This window comes from Dipodomys spectabilis, unplaced genomic scaffold, assembly GCF_019054845.1.
Source record: "Dipodomys spectabilis isolate Male_0828 unplaced genomic scaffold, ASM1905484v1 ptg000121l, whole genome shotgun sequence".
NCBI lineage: Eukaryota > Metazoa > Chordata > Mammalia > Rodentia > Heteromyidae > Dipodomys > Dipodomys spectabilis.
This window is the reverse complement of record NW_024870798.1, coordinates 4,706,853-4,724,619: the sequence shown is the minus strand read 5'-3', so window position 1 is coordinate 4,724,619 and position 17,767 is coordinate 4,706,853. Positions and strand designations below refer to the sequence as shown.

The 17,767-nt window shown below is 36.2% G+C and overlaps 1 non-coding gene across 1 annotated transcript; it reads left to right on the top strand.

Annotated features, from left to right (window-relative positions):
• Nucleotides 1-7,686: 7,686 nt before the first annotated feature.
• LOC122115577 lies at nucleotides 7,687-7,793 on the top strand. The gene has a single exon (XR_006148796.1). It is a non-coding gene; the product is annotated as a U6 spliceosomal RNA (small nuclear RNA).
• The last annotated feature ends 9,974 nt before the right edge of the window (nucleotides 7,794-17,767 follow it).

The following is a 17,767-nucleotide window of genomic DNA, read 5'->3' as shown; positions in this document are numbered from 1 at the left end:
AGGCCTAACGAGCGCGCTCCAGGCTGGGGCCGGAACCAGGCCTGGGGACCGGCACTGGAACAAAGCAAAAAGGGTCAGAAGTGGGGCTGTGACTCAAATGGTAGGGTGCCAGCCTTGAGCTGAAGAGCTGAGGGACAGCACCCAAACCTAGAGTTCAAGCCCACAACCAGCCCAAAACAAACAAACAAAAACACATCAGGAGCCCATAGCAGACTCCAGTATTTGGGAGAGTGCATCCAGAGCATCTGATCTTCCCAAGAGCACCCGCAGGAGCAAACACAAGCAGTCTAGGCTGCTCAACCCTTCCAAAGGCGGGAATTGCTACAGCAGAGAGCTGAGAATCCTAAGTAAGTCAGAATAGCAGCTGGAAATAGGCTCCCAACAGAATCCAGATCAGGCACAGACTCTCTCTACCAATACAGAATCAGCAACCAAGCAAAGACAGACACACCAAAACAAGATTGAAGAGCAGTCTCCTGAACCCCCATGCGAAAATCACAGAGAAAAATCACAAGGTTTACCACTACCCAGAACAGCAAGCTCACCTCAAAAGCCAGCAGCCACGCAGGGGAGAGCCCCAGTGGGAGCAAAGCAGGAATGGAAGACAAAAACTACATCCAAGGGTTGCTGGAGGCAATGACTCAAGAAATAAAGCGAGAAATGGATCAGAAATTGAAAGAGCACAAGGATGAACTATCAAAAGATATACAGGACATCAAACAAAAGTTGGATGCAAAAATAGAAGCTGCACAAACCTCAGTAAGAAGTGAGATAAACGCCAAATTAGAGGTAATGCATACTGATCTCACCTCATTGAGAGGTGAGATCAGTACTCTGAGAACCAACATTGAATCCATAAAAGGATCCATTTCCACCATGCAAACCACAATAGAAGCCACGGTCAACAGAGTGAATGAAATGGAAGGTAGAGTGTCAGATACAGAAGACAGAATACACCAACTGGGCCAAAAAGTGACAGATATGGAAAAATCACTCAAATTAAACCAAAGGGAAATTCAAGAGCAAGCAGATAATGCTAAAAAATTTAACCTTAGCATAATCGGAGTGGACGAAGGTGAGGAATTCCAGAGCAAGGGAATGCAACACCTATTTAACAAGATAGTCAATGAAAATTTTCCCCACCTCAAAAACGACCATCTTAACTACATCACAAAAGCTTATCGAACCCCCAACAAGCAAGATCCCAGGAGAAACACTTCTAGGCACATTATAGTAACAATGATGGATCTGAATAATAAGGAAACAATCCTGCATGCAGCAAAAATGAAGAAGGAGCTATACTACAACGGGAAAAAAATTAGAATCACTGCAGATCTCTCCACACAAACAATGAATGCAAGAAAAGCCTGGGAAAGCACCATACGAGCCCTGAGAGCCAATAACTGCCAACCCAGACTGATATACCCGGCAAAGCTAGCATTCACATTCGATGGAGAACTGAAAACTTTTAATAGCAAAGAAAAACTAAATGAATACATAAACATTAAGCCAGCATTACAAAGAATTCTAAGAGGGGGGACACAACCTGAAGAAAGCAACCAGGAACTGGGACCTGCCCCAAACAGGCATTACTCAAAGTCTAACTGAGCAAGCACAGGAGGAAAGGAAAAAAGAAAAACTTAGGAAGACGGAATGGCAGGGACAACAATGCATCTCTCTATACTTTCTCTTAATATAAATGGGCTGAATTCGCCAATTAAAAGAAAAAGAACTGAGGACTGGATCAGAAAACAAGACGCATCCATCTGTTGCCTTCAGGAGACCCACCTCTCAGCCAAACATACAAACAAACTCAGAGTGAAGGGGTGGAAAAGGATCTACCAATCAAATGCCCCCAATAAGAAAGCAGGTGTAGCTATCCTGATATCTGACAAAATAAACTTTTCATTAAAATCAGTACAGAAAGACAAGGACGGACACTACATATTAATAAAGGGAACAATCCAAGAGGAGGATATAAAAATCATCAACTTATATGCCCCAAATATCGGTGCACCCAGATATGTTAAACAAATGCTCTCAAACTTACAGAATAAAATAGATCCCAATACGATAATACTAGGAGACTTTAACACGCCACTCTCACCAAAGGACAGGTCTACCAACCAGAGGATTGGCAAAGAAGCTACCGAATTAAGTGAGGCCATACTTCAAGCGGAATTAACTGACATCTACCGAGTATTTCACCCTAAAACAACACAGTACACATTCTTCTCAGCAGCTCATGGAACTTTCTCCAAAATAGACCATATCATAGTTCATGCAAGGAACTTAAGCAAATACAAAGGGATCGACATAATCCCCTGTATCCTATCTGACCACAGTGGAATCAAGCTAGCTCTCAATAACAAAGCATACCGCAGAAATTTCTCTAATACATGGAAATTGAACAGCACACTCCTTAACAAGGCCTGGGTAACAGAAGAGATCAGAGAAGAAATAAAGCATTTCCTACAACTCAATGAAAATGAAAACACCTCACAAAGAAACTTGTGGGACACAGCCAAAGCAGTCCTGAGGGGCAAATTTATTGCCCTCAGTGCCCACATCAAGAGAATGGAGACAGACCAAGTAAATAATCTCATGTTGCAACTAAAACAGCTAGAAAAACAAGAAAAAATGGGACCTAAAGCTACTAGACGAAGCCAGATAACCAAATTGAGAGCAGAGATTAACCAATTAGAAAATCAGAAAACCATAACCAAAATAAACCAAACAAAAAGCTGGTTCTTTGAAAAAATAAACAAAATTGATGGCCCGTTGGCAAGATTAATTAAAAAAAGAAGAGAGGAAACCCATATTAATAGGATTAGGGATGCCACGGGAAACATCACAACACGTACCCAAGATATCCAAACAATTCTAACAGACTACTTTCAAAAGCTATACTCTCTAAAGGAAGAAAATCTGGCGGAAATGGATGCATTTTTAGAGAAATACAAGTTACCCAAACTGAGCAAAGAAGAAGTTAACCAATTAAATAAGCCAATATCCTATAATGAGATACAGGAAGCTATCAAAAGTCTTCCAACAAAAAAAAGCCCAGGACCAGATGGATTCACAGCAGAATTCTATAAGACCTTTAAAGAAGAACTAATACCCATACTCCTCAAGCTCTTCAGAGAAACAGAGAAGGAGGGAGCCATCCCAAACTCATTCTACGAAGCCAATATCACACTCATCCCCAAACCAGGCAAAGACCCAACCAAAAAGGAGAATTACAGGCCAATCTCCTTGATGAACACAGATGCAAAGATCCTTAACAAGATTCTAGCTAACAGAATCCAGAAACACATTAAAAAAATAATACACTATGATCAGGTAGGCTTCATCCCAGAGACACAGGGATGGTTTAACATACGTAAGTCAATAAATGTAATCCAGCATATCAACAGAGCCAAGGTCAAGAATCACATGATTATCGCCACAGATGCAGAAAAGGCCTTTGATAAAATTCAACATTCATTCATGCTAAAAGCTCTGGAGAAAATAGGAATAGAAGGAACATTTCTAAAAACAATAAAAGCCATTTATGACAGACCAATAGCCAATATTATACTTAATGGGGAAAAGCTACAACCAATCCTCCTAAAAACAGGAACAAGGCAAGGATGTCCACTGTCTCCACTCCTCTTCAACATAGTCCTAGAACCCTTAGCCAGGGCAATAAGGCAAGAAAAAGACATTAAAGGGATCCGCATAGGGAAAGAAGAAGTTAAACTATCCCTTTTTGCAGACGACATGATACTATACCTCCACGATCCCAAGAACTCCATCCCCAAACTTTTAGAAATCATAAGTCACTTCGGCAAAATAGCAGGATACAAAATAAACCCACAAAAATCAGTTGCCTTCCTATACACTGATAATGCACAGGAAGAGAGGGAAATAAAGGGAGCAACCCCATTCACAATAACCTCCCAAAAAATAAAATATTTAGGAATTAACCTAACCAAAGATGTAAAAGAACTATTTAATGAGAACTATAAAGAAAGTAATTGCAATTAAAGAAAGTTAAAGAAAGAAATTGCAGAAGACACTAGGAAATGGAAAGACCTCCCATGCTCCTGGATAGGCCGACTTAATATAGTAAAGATGGTGATACATCCAAAACTAATATACAAATTCAATGCAATTCCTATTAAAATCCCAATGACGTACATCACTGAAATACAGAAAACAGTCCAAATATTTATATGGAACAACAAAAGACCTAGAATAGCCAAAACAATTCTAGGGGATAAAGACAATATGGGAGGGCTATCCATGCCGAACTTCAAACTCTACTACAGAGCTATAATCACAAAGACAGCATGGTACTGGCACAAAAACAGACCCGAAGACCAATGGAACAGAATAGAAGATCCAGATATAAATCCACAGGCCTACAGCCAGCTGATATTCGAAAAAGGAGCCAAAGACATACAATGGAAGAAACACAGCCTCTTCAACCGCTGGTGCTGGGAAAACTGGGCAGCCACATGCAGAAAATTAAAGTGGACCCCAGCCTATCACCATGCACCAACATCAACTCAAAATGGATTAAAGACCTTAACATTAAACCTGAATCTCTGAAACTACTACAGGACAGAGTAGGAGAGACACTTGAACTAATAGGCACAGCAAGGAACTTCCTGAACAGAGTCCCAGGGTCACAACAAGTTGGAGAGAGACTCAACAAATGGGACTACCTTAAAATAAAAAGCTTCTGCACAGCTAAATCTATCGCAACTAAGCTAGAAAGACAACCAACTAATTGGGAAAAATATTTACCAGCAATATATCAGACAAGGGGTTAACATCCTCTATATACAGGGAACTCAAGAAACTAATCCCTCCCAAACCTAACAAACCAATTACTAAATGGGCAAGGGAACTAAAGAGGGACTTCTCAAATGAAGAAATAAAAATGGCAAAGAAACACATGAGGAAATGTTCATCATCCCTGGTGGTGAAGGAAATGCAAATAAAGACAACCCTGAGATACCACCTTACCCCAGTCAGAATGTCCCACATCCACAAATCAGCCAACGACAAATGCTGGAGGGGATGTGGAGAAAGAGGAACCCTGTTACACTGCTGGTGGCAATGTACACTTATACAACCACTTTGGAAAGCAGTCTGGAGGGTCCTTAGAAAGCTAAAGATTGACCTCCCTTACGACCCAGTCATACCACTTCTAGGCATCTACCCTGAACAACAGGAACCAATATACAAGGACACGTGCACCTCCATGTTTATTGCAGCACTGTTCGCAATAGCCAGGATATGGAAACAAACTAGATGCCCCACCACAGATGAATGGATCCAAAAATTGTGGTATCTATACACAATGGAATATTATGCAGCCATTAGAAATGACAAAATAATGGCATTTGCAGGGAAATGGATGGAGCTAGAAGGAATCATGTTGAGCGAGGTAAGCCAAGAACGAAGAGACAAACGGTACATGGTCTCCCTGATAAGTGGATGCTAAATCCAAAAGGTTAGGTGATACGATAAAACTAACAGGACTTAAGAAACAAAGAACTCCCGCTCATCTGGTTGAACCACTACTAAATATCCCCATGCTGCTGATCACAAATATGGTATATAACATGTGAACACTGTTATATATTACAGACTGTGGTAGACAATTTGCTCCAGGGAAGTTAGAATGAACTTGTGACTTTGAAATTATGTAATCATTTAATCACAATAAAAAAAAAAAAAAGAACCTCGGGGGAGGGAGGGAGGGAGGGGATGGTAGGGGGAAAACAATGGAGGGGGTAACAATGTTCAAGAGGAAGTGTACTCATAACCTCACTCATGTAACTGTAACCCTCTCTATAGTAGCTTCACAATAAAAAAAAAATAAAAAAAAATTTATCTGAAAAAATTTGTATCTGTTTATATTGCATATACTTTTAGTTTTCATTACAAATATGGAATGTAGTAAAAATTCTCATAACAATTATACTGCGCCAGATTGTTTGCAGATTCTGATGTAAATAATATACTGTGTTCATGTAGAGATTTTGAGTATCCAAAGTAATAAGCCTGTGGTCCTAAAACCAATACCTTACTTATATTGAGTGACAAATACAACTTCATATAAGTACAGAAGTTTTCCTTGTATCTTTTTAACATATATTTTTATTATAAATACTGTACAGAGGGGTTACATTTACATAAGTAAGGTAATGAGTACATTTCTTATTGAGCATTGTTACCCCCTCCTTTGTTTTTCCCCTACCATCCCTTCCCTTCACACCTCTCCACCTCCCCCTTCACCCATCCTCTGTTAGAATGTCTTGTATATTTCATTGTTACAATGGGTCAACCAGTATCCTTTCCTTATATCTTAAATGAAGAAATGCTGGCTTGATTTATGCTGATTCTACTTGTGTAGACACATCTAAAATCACTGCCCAAGTCCAAGAGCACATAAATGAAATGCCATCATTTTTTTGTCAGTTGGTATTTGTGTTCTACACATTTATTGACAGGTTACAAATTATTCTCAAACTTTAAAACATTAAAAATACTTTCTTTTTTTCTTATTTTCTTCGGCAGGAAATCAGCAAGACCTCAGTCAGCATTTCTCACCTAGGAATTTTCACATGGGTTAGTTAAATGTATATGTAGAGTCCAGTTTTCTGAGGACTCACTCATCTGCCTAGGAATTCATGCTGGTTGTTGGAAAAAGAGCTCAAGTAAGTATGCCATTTAAAGCCTTATAACTTTACTCTTTACCAGGGTATTCTCCTGCTATTTTGGTTGTTAAGAATGTCTACAAGAGTAAGCGTTCCGTGAGGAGCAGGGAGACACATATGACTTATACTTACTGAGGTTTCCAAGTGACTTGCTATCACTTGTACTGCATTTTGAAAGTCAAATCTCTCTAAAACTACCAGTTTTAAGAGATAAGAAGAGTGGAAAATGAACTCTTAGGGACAAATACATCTTCAACATATATTGTTCCAATTATTCCTTTTAAGGCATATTCAACAACTGGTGAAACTTGTGTTTTCTGTAATTATGTGTCTTTCTCCATGAGTGCATGTATACATGAGAATATGTATGTGTGTGAATAGTAACATACATGTGTACGTTATGGCTTATATCATCATTTATTCCTTGCTAACAAATAAAGTAAGGAATCACTAAAGTTTTAACAGAAACTGTGTAGTTAAAGTCTAACTCTTCACTCTGCTCCTTTACACAAAGACTTTGCAACTTCTCATTAATAAAGTTTCCATAAACTCTGAAATGTACATACTAAGTACTTAATGTCTGCTATCCTAAATCTTAAATACTTTACAGAAAAGTTTTATACCTGCCAAACAGTCCTATTTTTGGCATATATAAGCAAAATCCCAAAATTAAGCATATTTAAAACATCAAAACTTTTAACAAACCTTAACACTTGCTGCAATGTTAATTTTGAGAGGTGCCTTGTATAGAATAATTGAATTTCTCCTCCTACACATCTCTTGAACTACAAATATCTGGAATTATTTTGTTTTTGGCATGTCTATCTTGATTTTATTCTTAAATGTGTGCTTATGTAAGAAATACATGATTCTATAATTTCACAACAATTCTTTTGAACTTACTTTTTGTTGAATTGCCTAGCTTAATAAAATCAATTAAAAATTATACTTTATATATAAAAACTGTTCTATGCTCAATTTAGCATCACATACACTAACATTGGAACGATACAGAGAAGATTAGCATGCACCCTGCGCAAGGATGACATGCAAAGTCTTGGAGCGTTCCATATTTTTACAGCAACAGATGCTGAAACATATGTGGCCACAAGGGAACCGTACTGCATTCTTGGTGGGAGTGTAAACTTGTTCAACTACTTTGGAAAGCAGTATGGAGGTGCCTCAGAAGACTCCACATAAAACTCCCCTATAACACAGTAATCCTACTTTTGGGGATTTATCCAAATGATCATAAAAAAGACCATACTAAAACTACCAGCACAATTATGGTTATTGCAACATTATTTACGATAGCTAAGATATGGAACCAACACAGATGCCCCCATTAGATGAATGGATCAAGAAAATGTGTTATATATACACAATGGAATTCTTTGCCTCCATCAGAAAGAATGACATCACCCAATTTGTTAGGAAATGGAAAGACTTGGAAAAAAATTTATTGAGTGAAGTAAGCCAAGTCCAAAGAAATATAGGTCCCATGATTTCCCTTATTTTCAATAACGAATGTATGTCTGGGATAAGCAGAAAAGTTCAAAAGATATGTGCATATAACCAGATAAGATGATGTTAAAGAAATTGAACCCCAAGATAGGGAAACAAGTGGTTTTTTGATTCTTGCTATTGTTTCTAACGTACTTATAATGTGGGATGTCATTTTTTTTTGTTTTTTGTACATTTCTCCCCACACTATAACCCCTGTTTTCTCTGTATTTGAAGTTGGTACACTTACATCTTGTATGTATGCTTCTCTAATTTGGGGAGGGGAAGGGAAAAAAATGCTCAAATAGCGATACAGGTTGACCCATTGTAACAATGAGATGCACAAGACATTATGTTGAAAAATGAACTTTACAATTTAGGCAGAGGAAGGAAGGGGGAGGGGAGTGTACTTGTGGAGGTGGGAGGGAAGGGATGGTAGGGGAAATATAAAGGAGGAGGTAACAATGCTTGTTAGGAAACTTACTAGTTTCCATGTTCATGTAAATGTGACCCCTCTGCACAGTATTATTACCATAAAAAAACATATAAAAATGTTCTTAGATGGAAGAGTTTATTTCCTCTATTTTACACATATAATATTGTTAACAAAGAAATTAATTCAGAACACTGATATGAAGGTAATTTGAATAAATGTGTGTGTGTGTGAGTGCGGCAGCGCACAAGCATACACGCACGTGCATGAGAACACCATGCATGTATATTGGAATGCTCAGAATTTAAATCAGGGCTTCAAGGCCTTGCTAGGCCTTTCCTATCTAGATTGGTGAGCTACGATATAAGCTACATCTCAATTCTTGGCTCTTTGCTAGTTCATTAAACATTTTGAAAAATAATTTCATGAAGTTTTTTTTTTGGCCCTGATTGGCTCCCAAGTGTTATCCACAGATCTCAATCTCCTGAGCAAATATTCAGAGTAGATAGGATTATAGGTGTGACCAGCCAGCACAAGGCGTTTAGAACAATTTTAAAAGTAAAAGAAAATTTACTTCATGGGGGCCTGTTTAATCATCACCGAATTTGAAAGCCTTTTGAGTGATTATATGTCAATTTAATTCATTTGGGGATTGTTAAAAGATAGTAAGTGATGATATTTAAAAGTTTTAGTACTTTTTAAAAAAGAAACTGGAACTGTGGGACAGAAGAAATTTGGCTGTCTTCAGACCTCAATTTGTAAGCTCAGCTCTGTGCATGATAACCTAATGTCACCAACACAGTCTGTGTTGAAGACAAAATGTGACAGAAAACAATCACCATGGGAAATATTTGCTATGCTATTATTTCTTGGACAATATGAATATTGAATTGAGAGCATAAGAGAATGGAGAGATTTTACCCACCTTTTTGGTACTGCTGAAAGGCTTTTGGAAACTTTGACTCATTTCCTTCCTCACTGTGTGTATCTTTGGGCCACGCACTTACAGTTTTTTACTACAATTTTTCCCAACACTACAATGGTAATAACATTAGCATTATACCAAATGTTATCTTAAGAAGTAAGAGAATAAAACTTGTGAAACACTTAACATAAACCTATGAATGACCTTTGAGTTTAGCCAGCATTCTTTTTTAAATACTAATTAGAATATGATAAGTAGTACAGAAACCATTGCATGTAGTGTTAGCAACCAGAAGTAATATCTATTGACCATGCTCAGCTTCCAAGGAAGCCAGGTGGATAACTTCTCATGCTGTAAATCAAACTGGTTATCTTATGTCGTGATAGTGTAAAAATATCAGAGACAGAACAATGAAGGAATGTTGTAGACTGAGGTGAAATCCATATAAAAATATGCAAACTTGATAAAACATAAAAGTATCTGAGCAGTATATTGTGTTTTACATCATTTAAGTTACATAGCAAAGATAAGGAAGACCTAGAAGAATAAAATGTCTTTTTGATATTTTATCATAGGTCCTTAGAAGGATGAACACGTTCCTCATTCTTGTAGAGGCATCATCAGATGAGGGGAACTGTATTTTTTGTTTGCTTCCTTCCATTTATTCTTCAGTTTGAAATCTGTACTACATGAGACTGAAAGAAAGCAAGTGAAATTAGCCGTACAGGCTTTGGAAAGAACAATCAAAGTAAAATAAATAAAATATATATAGCCTTGTAAAAGGTCTAACTAAATTGAGTTACATAGTCTCAAGCGTTTACAGAAAATGATTTAAGCAATATCATGTTATTAAAAATTTAAAAATTTTAGGAGCTGCTTAATTTTTTTCCTTTCTACTACCTTGAATTAATTATTGATTTTCTATAGAGAGATTAAAGATGAGATTAACAAGAAACTTGATTAAAAATGGACAAAAGTTCTGAATAGACATGTTTTCCAAAAAACCCTGAAAATTGCCTGTGGAGTTACAAATTTGTATTTAATACAACTTCTGTGCTAGATTAATGCTTTGTGAGCAGAAGTCATTAGAGAAATGCAATTCAAAATTACTTTGATACTACTTCTTAACTATTATAACTCATAAACAATATCCAAGGAACCAGGTGTGGAGGTAAAGGCTGGTAATTCCAAGTGATTGGAGGTTGGAGTAAAAGGATTTGAGTTTAAGGCCAGTCTTGGGTACTGCACACAGTAAAAACCTGCCCTTTAAAAAAACTCAAAATGTAATAATGTTGGCTGGCGACAGTGTGGAGAAAAGGAAATTTTCGACACTCTTGGTCAAAATACAGGTTAGTGTTCTCGTTGTAGAAAGTAGTATGCAGTTTTCTAAAGAAATCCAAAGTTGAAATATGATCTGTCCCACCAATCGTGTGATTATTTCTCTCTGGGTAACTCATAAATATATCTGTAATTCATTGTTATTCACATTATTCACAACAACAGCTAAGATAGAAATCGAAGTCCAGTGTTCACCTACAAACAAATAAAGCAACTGTGGTACATGCACAAATATCTTTTTCTGTTGATTCCAAAGTACTTTTTTTTATTGTTTTCCTGTTTCCATGTGATTAACCTCCAAATTAGAAATCCAGATATATGACTTAATTTAACCAAAACTATTTATTGAGTGTAAGAACCTTCTACTCTCTGCATTCTTCACACTAAGATCACCAAATATGATGAGTCTGGAATAATTAGTCTTTTTTTGACCTATGTTAATATTCTTTACAATGTGAGTGAAATGTTTAAAAGTAGTATTTGTTTTAGATTAATTGCTCTGAAGAGACAATAAATGATATTATCAAAGCTTAAATTGATTTGATTTAAAATTTAGAATTCAGGAAATGGTTTTGACCACTCTGGTTACTGGAACCTTCACTACAACCTAATGAGACAATTTATATTGATGAAGCAAAAATCTGACGTTAGACATTTATGAATAAAAAAATCATGTCATTCTGAATATGTAGAGCTACATATAAAACATAGAAAATTTAGCTTCTAAATACCTGAATATGCTAGTACATTTAATTGCAGGGTAAGTACTTGTTCTGAAAGGAGATAAAATTGAACTTACTTTGAAATGTAAACCTAAGTATTTCTTTGAATAAAAGACAATGTTTAAAATATCACTCATTCAAGAAACAAGATGTACAGTTAGTTGTTTTTCATGCCAATTATGTTCTCTAAGCTTACTACAAATACTAGATTAGTAAACCTAAGTCATTGCTTTGTAGGGAAATAGCAATTCCGTTTCTTAAAACTCATGACAATAACTTTTTCTCAAACAATTGCTAAGTAACTGTTTTATATTTTTTGTCATGGAATCTTATTTGATAAATTTTTATTCATTAAGTTAAATAATTGGCAAACAATATAAATTATGCATGGACAAAGTTTATCTAACACGAGTGTTTTTTTTTCAGAAGGTAGATCATGGCTCTCTTAAAGAACATTAGAAGGCAGTGTGTTCTTTATTAATTTTTAGTTATTTTGTTAATAGATATTAATTGTCAGAAGTGACAATTCCATAAAATCTTTAATGGTATTTGATTATACTCCCTCTATTTCTTTCTCATTACTCCTTCTTCCAAAGATCTTCTGTTTTTCACATAAAATTACATCTTTATATATGCACATATAAACTAATTTGGAAGATTTAAGCTAAACTGCAAGTTAATTCAAGATGCACAGTGAATTAATAGAATAAATAAAAACCTGAATATCTTTTGTTAACTTTTGAATTGAGCTATCATTATTATTATTATTAGGGTTAGGATCTCTGACAGAATTAGAATTAGGATTAGAGAAATAGAAAATTTAGGTTCATCACAGGATGACCCATTGCAACAATGATACTCACAAGACACTATGTTGAAAATGAAGTTTATACCATGGGAAGGGAAAGGTATGAGAAGTGGGGAGGGATGGGATAGTGAGAGAACAAGAAAGAAAGGGGTAACAATGCTCAACAAGAAACGTATTCCTTACTTTATATATGTAACTAATCCCTCTTTAAAGCATATTTTCAACAAAATAAAAATTTTTAAATAATGAAAAATAAAACCTGACAGGACATAGAAAAACAGTTAAAAATTTATGTTCGAAATGCAAGTAAAAGTTAGACCTACACGCTGAGCAAGAGTTAGGATAAATATGAAAAAAGTGGCTTGCTACTAACATGATGATTCGGTTATACGTAGGCTTAGGATTAGGAAAGGTGTGCCAGTTAGAACGTGGTCAGGATGAGAAAAATCTGTAAGACATTGTGTAAAACTGCCACATATTTTAAGAAGAATGAATGAAAACCAGTCTGTGTTACTTTAAATATTCAGATATAATTTGGTTTAAAGTGTGAGATACTTTTTTTTCCGGTTAGGGTTAGGGAAGGATAAGCTTTAAGGTGAATTTTAGTTTTCCAATTAGAATTAGAAGCCAAAAAAATGTGTGATTGAATAGAATCTAGACAATTTTCCTTACATCAACCATTTGGTGTTCAATCAGAATGTGATTTGGATTAGGTTTCTGGTTAACCGGAGTTGAGGATAGAGTAAAGAAATGGGTTAAAGTAGTGGCTCGCGCCTATTATCCTAGCTACTCAGGAAGCTATTTTCTGAGGATCGCAGTTCAAAGGTAGCCCAGGCAGGAAAGTCCATGAGACTTTTATCTCAAATTAACCACTATAAAACATAAAAGCGGTGCTGTGGCTCAATTGGTTAAACGCACACCTTGGGCTAAAGAACTCAGGGATTATGCCCTGGGCCAGAGTGCAAGCCCCACGACCGACAAAAAGGAAAAAAAAAAAGAAATGTTAAATATTAAGTAAAGCTGAACCTTTTTTTAGGTTGTAGGAATTCAGGAAAAGCTGGGATAATGGAAGTACAATGTATTTCATAAAATCAAGTTTTGAGATCAATGGGTATAATGATGCCTGTTATGGAACAAAATACATTCAGAGTTAAGAGTGAAAAATCTGTAGAGTTTACAGAAAACCTACAATTTATTTCAAGAATTACCAATGGAATTTCAGTTAGGATTGCACAAAATGAGCATTTTTCATAAATTTTAGAATTGGGATAGGATTAGTGTCAAGGTAATGGTTAGTTAGGATTCCAGCCATGGTTAGGCTTAGAGTGAAGGAGAAAAAAAATGAGGGTCTAATTGAAGGTAAATTTTAATATAAGCCTGGTAAGAATTAGAATGAATGTAAACTAGAGTATTGCTATTAATATTAGAATCTACTCACAATTAGGCTAATGGTTATTCTCAATGTTCCAGTTAAGAAAGATTACGTTTAGGGTTAGAAAATGACTAAGATATTGGAAAAATTTAAACCTATGTTTGGAAGGATGAGTGAAAACTAGTGTACTTGTGTTAGTGTTAGTATTGTCATATAATTTGGATTAAGATTAGGGTAAATATTTTCTTCTGATTATATTTACTGTTACGAATAATAAAGCTTTTAGTATAAAATTGTGTTCACTAACAAGTAGAAGCAAATATATGAGGCTGAATAGTAACTAGAACATTATCATTATATTTATTTCTCAGTGATCATTCTTGTAACGATTAATGAGTGTTTTCCAGACAGGTTTAGGTTGAGAGTTAGCGTTAAGTAATGGACTAGATGGTAAGTAAATCTGAAACTGTTTTCAGATACAGTGGTTCAGAAAAAGGCAGAATCAATGGAAACTACAGTATTTTTCCTGGTAAGAGAATGTGAGGACAAGTAATATAATGACTCCTGTTAGGAAACAAGATAACTTTCGAGGTAGAGTCAGAAAATTTGTGAAAATTAGGGCAAACTGAAACTCATTTCCAGAGTGAAAACTGGAGTATTCATTAGAATAATTAAAAGCTAGAGTATTTTTCTTAAACATTAGAATTGGATTATCATTAGGGTGAAAGTTAGGTTTTAGTTCCAGATAGGCTTAGTGTAAGCATTAGGGAAACGGAAAATTTAGGGTCAAACAAAGTAAATCTTCGAATAACAAGTAGAGTTAGAATTAGGATGAATGTGAAATAGAAAACTGCTAATAATATTAAGATTAGAGTATGATTATGGTGAGGGTTAGGGTTAGGTTTACAAGGAAGACAAGATAATGAGTGAAACTAAAAACTATTTTTAGAAAGATGAGTTGAATTGAAGTTAGGATGAATAAAAACTAATGTATTTGTGTGGCTTTTAGACTCCAAAGTTAAGGCAAGCCAGTGATATCCTCGTTTCCAATATCTACTGTGGGAGTATAGAGAATTACTGCATATTACCAAGAGAATGTCCCACAGGATCTTAGTTGTAGCAGCTTTCAACCGGGAAGCATTTTCAGGTGATGGAATCAGTCAGGAGTGCAGTCTACATTTACCACGGTGGAGGTGATCTGAGTGATGATGTAGATTTCCTCCAGGTAACTGTCAGGCTGTTGTTGAACTTTACCCATTAGGATGTGCAGCAGCAGCAACAGGGTCTCTCAGTGGCTCCAAGGGGCTGTCAAATCTCGTGCTGGACTGCAAATTCCTACATAGACTGGTAAGGATACATTGCATACGTTTGGCAGGCTGTGACTCCACTAGTTTTTAAGACAATTTACACAATAGCCCAGGACAATTTACCAAGATGACAACTTTTTAAACAAATAGATCTTTTAATAAAGCTAGGATTTTCTAAGCAGATATAGAGGACTCAGGCCTGTACTATTATTTCCCATGCCTTTTCCTTCTGTCTATTTTGCCACATTTTTTAAAAAGCGAATATTTTCCCTTGTTCTTAATAAGGGATGATGGGCAAATATTCATCTTCTGTCACTTCTTGAAGCTGACTCAGGAGTGTTGATCCTACCTAGCCAAGAACCTATAAACTTAGCCTATTTTACAAAGAGGTTAAGAACAATATTTTAACTTTTGACAAATGCACAGACCATTTTTCTGGCTACAGCAGTGGAGCTTCTTTAGTCTTCTGGTTTGCAAAAGGATCTTTATGAATGGCTTTGGAAGGTGATCTCTAGTAATCCTAACAATGTCTGAGATACCTATGCAGCCCTTCAGACAGATATCAATAGAAACACACTCTCAGGTTTACAAACTTTTCCTGAGAAGATGAATTTCATGTAGGTGGTGTCAGCTCAAAAGTTACTGCCAATTAGAACTTTTGGCACATACAAGGGTTGGGATTTAAACTATCCTCCACATTTTGCAACCTTAGCTTTTTACTAATATCACAGATGACTGACAAGTTCCTGTCCCTTTCAGTCATAGATATGCTTACAAACTATCTTCCCATGACCTTCTGGCTCTGACAAATTTTTGAAGGGCCATGCACAAATGACTCAAGGATCTGACATTATTTCTGCCTTCTAAGCAGTGGCTTACGGTCTCTGGATGCTCCTCCATTCCTTCCGTCCAAGGAGTGTCTTCTCCACACTGGAAACAATGCCTCATTGGCAATTCCCTTAGTTGGTTGCTGGACTTGAAATTGGGGCCTGAGTGCTGTCCCTCAGCTCTACAGCTCAAGGTTAGCACTCTGCCACATTGAATCCTAAAGCAGGTCTGCTTGCTCTTTCTGTCTTCTGCTGGCTGAGTAGAGGTGACATTCTCAGAGAGACCTTCATCTGCCTAGGCTGGATTCAAACCAGTTTTCAGATCAATGAGTCTCATAAAAGGCCATTTTACTCCAGTTAAAAGCAAAAAGACAGTCAACATAGTAGTAGCTTTTAAGCATATTCTCACCTGAAACTTATTAAGAGCCAAAGTTACATCTGACAAACTTAAAAGAACCCTCACTCATTTTTGTGGATCTGCTGGGAACTGTTATGGAAAAAAAAAAAAAAAACCTAAGAGACCAAACTGAAATAGGAATTAAGCAATAACTTTAGTAATTCTAATTTTTCCTTTTTGTACTTTGAGGCAAATGTTTAGAACAATTTTACTTTTAAACTTTATATACAGAAATCCATTCCTAATTTGTAAGCCTCCTATTCATCTCTGTTTTAATATTCTATACTTTAGTTTTTAGTTGCATTTTGAAAAACCTCTTAAACTCTCGAGGCTAGGTGTCACTCATTTCCTTTTGGCTGCTTGTTTTTAAACAGATACACATGAAAACTTTTAAGCTCAAATAACATTTTTTTCTCAATGCAAAAATTAGAATCACCATCACTGTACCAAGAAGCTAGACTTAACACCTTTATGCCTTAAAAATAACATATCCAATGGCAGAATATCAGAGAGCAAACCACATTATACAAATAAACTTTTTGATCCTCTTCTTAAGGCCTTCTTAATTTTAATTTTAACACATCCAAGGGGCAGGTTTAGCAATGTTAATCAGATCTTCACATCACTCATTTTTACCATCATGTTTCCAGTGTCTATCTGTAGGGAAAAGGGGCAGAATAAATATGGGCCACTTGGCCCTTCCTGTGGAATGGGCACACACCCAATCCGACTCTTTAGATTTAGTTGAACTGCGTTTGTGCCCGCTTGCCCTAATTCATGATGCGTGGACTCTTCCCAGGGCCTGTTCCACCATGCATGACCAGCTGAACTGCACTTCTGCCTGTTCATCCTTCACTCCTAACGATAGGTCTTCTGTTGGCTTCTAAATTTCTCCTTTTTTTTAAGCCAGATATCTTGATTACAGTGTAAACAGCTTTATGCATTCTAAAATACCAGATTTTCTAATTTTTAAGTTAAAGAATCCTTAAAAAGCTATTTCAAACAATGTGAAAATGCTTTAAAAATTTTTTAGTAATGATCAAATCTCATAACCTTTGGAACTTTAAACTTAAACTCAGCCAATTGTTACAGCATGCTGACAATTTCTATCATGAACATGTTCACAAGCACATACAAAACACACTTAGATTTTTAAGCACACAAAAATCAAAATCAGTTATATGTACATTTTAAAGTTTTGAAAGAAAATTTTGAGACACTATTTATTTTAATCTAAGTAACTTTGTTGAGCTTCATTTTCCCAGGGCTTGCTTATTTAGCAAGGCATTTCAAAAATTGGTCTTTTGCATCCCTTCTGTTGGAGGAAGGCTGGGGGGGGAAGTCACCTGAAATTAAACTGGCCTGATTTTTATCCAGTTTTAGACAAGAGCACTTTACATTGTCAGGACTAGCTGAAAA